General features: G+C 36.8%; 1 pseudogene; it reads right to left on the reverse strand.

The window, feature by feature from the left end:
• Positions 1–911: 911 nt before the first annotated feature.
• On the reverse strand, positions 912–2,100 carry LOC136224559 (fe(2+) transport protein 1-like; annotated as a pseudogene).
• Positions 2,101–2,462: the final 362 nt, after the last annotated feature.

Raw genomic sequence — 2,462 nt, forward strand, 5'->3', positions numbered from 1 at the left:
ACGCACTCCCACACTCAACATTACAATTACAAAGTTTTTTTTCTTTTATGGTAACTCAACCTGATTATTTACTTGACAGATGTTTCATAATTTCGCATTATCTTCACATAGTCAACTTGTCGCATATAATATTTTTTCTGTCTAATATATGAGAAATTTTACCGTGGACCACTATAGTCCCTCCACTAGATGATGTTACATCAGCAGTTGGATTGATGTGGCATCATCTGACTGGTCGGGACCAATATTTAGCCCGACCCATTGTAGAAATTTTCCTAATATACACCTTTCTATATTTTATATCCCTTGCAATATAACCTCTCCATCCATTTGTTATTGTGATTTTTCTAGCAAAATTGGAAATGTGACATTTTTTTTTTACAAAGTTGTCCTCTCTATATCTTCTCAAATTATTTTTTTTTATTAAACATGTTCTCAAATTTAATATGTATGTTATGCTAAGAGAAAAACGATTTTTTATATTTTAAGAGTTGTTTTATTTTTTTCTGGAATTGAAGAGACATAGGGAATTTAATATGTTGTTGTTTTAGTGGTAAAAAGGGCGGTCCGGTCGCATTACGCGTCCCCGCTGAGCGAGGGTCCGGGGAGGGGTCCCACCACAAGGGTGTATTGGGGGCAAGCCTTCCCTTGCCAATTTAATTGGCAAGAGGCCGCTCCTAAGACTCGAACCCGTGACCTCTGGTCACACGACAACAACGTTTTAGTGATAGTTTGGTAAAAATTCCTATTTAATGTTTTTTTATATAAAATAAACATATGAAATGAGATAAGGAAGATCAAGATAAACTACAGCAAAGAATTCTAAAAATATTAAAAAAAATAGAATATGAATAACACAAAATGTTCTAATCCTAGAAAAAAAAGGTTTGATTTTCTATTTTCAATATGGTTCAAGCCCAGATAGCCATCAAAGACATGCCACCAGCTCCCAATAAAACAGCAAGATAAGACTTGAACTGAAGTTTGATATTTTGTTGAAGTTTGGGACCCAAAAACTCAGCACCTAAGAGATCCACAAGTGCCATGTAATTGAGTAATCCAGCAGAAGAAGCATTTAAAATTCCAACAACAATAAGAGCAGTGGGAGAGTTGGGCTTATATATATCTTTGACAATCCCATTCCCAATCCTATTCCTAATGGTGTTGTTCCTGAAAAGAACATCACCATTATTCCTCTCATCTTCATCCCATATTGTGCCTGCATTAATTTATGTAATATATCATCATTCAACACAATTCTCTATACATTATTTATAATTACTAAATTAATTCACCTGTAAAATGCATCCTCCAAGTCCCATCCCTTCAAAGAGTTGATGAAAGCAAAGAGCTGCAATTAGAGGCCTTATTGTGCATGCGTTATCTGAAGTTCCCATCGACAGCCCTATCACCACCGAGTGCACTACTATTCCTGCTTCTAATACCTGCATTATTTTATAGAACTCATTGCCAAAAAAATGTTCAAAACTGCAAAATCGAAAACATTCCGATTGTAATCTATATATGAACTATGTAATTTAGCACTTAATATAATGTATTTACCTGAGCCACTACTCGATGCCTTAACAATGCTTGAGATCCTTTCTCAGTCTCACCCTCCTCTCCATTTTCTCCTATTTTTTTACACTTGTTATTATAACTCATAGCAAGCGAATCCACCATCAGCGTCAAAACTGCCGATAATATTGCCACAAAAGTCGTGAACGGAAACCTCCTCCACGGATTTTCCGGCAAACACGGCGAGTGCAGACATTCAAAGGCATCCGGTAAGACGTGCATATACCCGGTTGCTAGAATAACCCCTGAAGCAAACGCTTTGACCACAGTGAATAGGTTTTTATCCGGATGAAAGGCCCCAAACTTATGAGTAAGCAATGGTAAACAAACTCCTATCATACTGCTCAGAAGAATCGACCCTATTGCTGTAATCTTCAGCTTCAATGCCTTGTTCGTGTTATGGCATATTCCTCCCCCTGATTCGCCGTAATTGCATTCTTCAGCAAATGTCGACACTGTGGAAGAGAGAATAACAAACAGTGAGATTGTGATCTTTACTTGTTGGCTCGTAGGGGAAACCATGGCTGGCTGTTTTTCAGTAGCGAGTGAGTTTAGAGAGGTTTATCAGATCTTCCTATTTATGGAAACGCTCTCAGATTTTGAATAGTTCACATAGAGTAAGCACTAGACCCGGCAAAGCGACACACGACCCGATGACACGACACGAACACCACATGCTTTTTTAGTGTTAGTGTTTAAGGTTTTATGACATGACATGACACGAAAGTTGACACGACACGAAATGACACGTTAATTTTCGTGTCATTTTCGTGTCAACCTGAAAAACACGAAACTGACCCGAAATTTAATTAAAGAAATTAAAAAATTAAAAATTATGATAAACTAGGTTAAAAATAGACATGACTTTTCTTATTTATTAAAGT

The sequence above is a fragment of the Euphorbia lathyris genome, chromosome 3 (genome assembly GCF_963576675.1).
Source record: "Euphorbia lathyris chromosome 3, ddEupLath1.1, whole genome shotgun sequence".
NCBI classification, from domain to species: domain Eukaryota; kingdom Viridiplantae; phylum Streptophyta; class Magnoliopsida; order Malpighiales; family Euphorbiaceae; genus Euphorbia; species Euphorbia lathyris.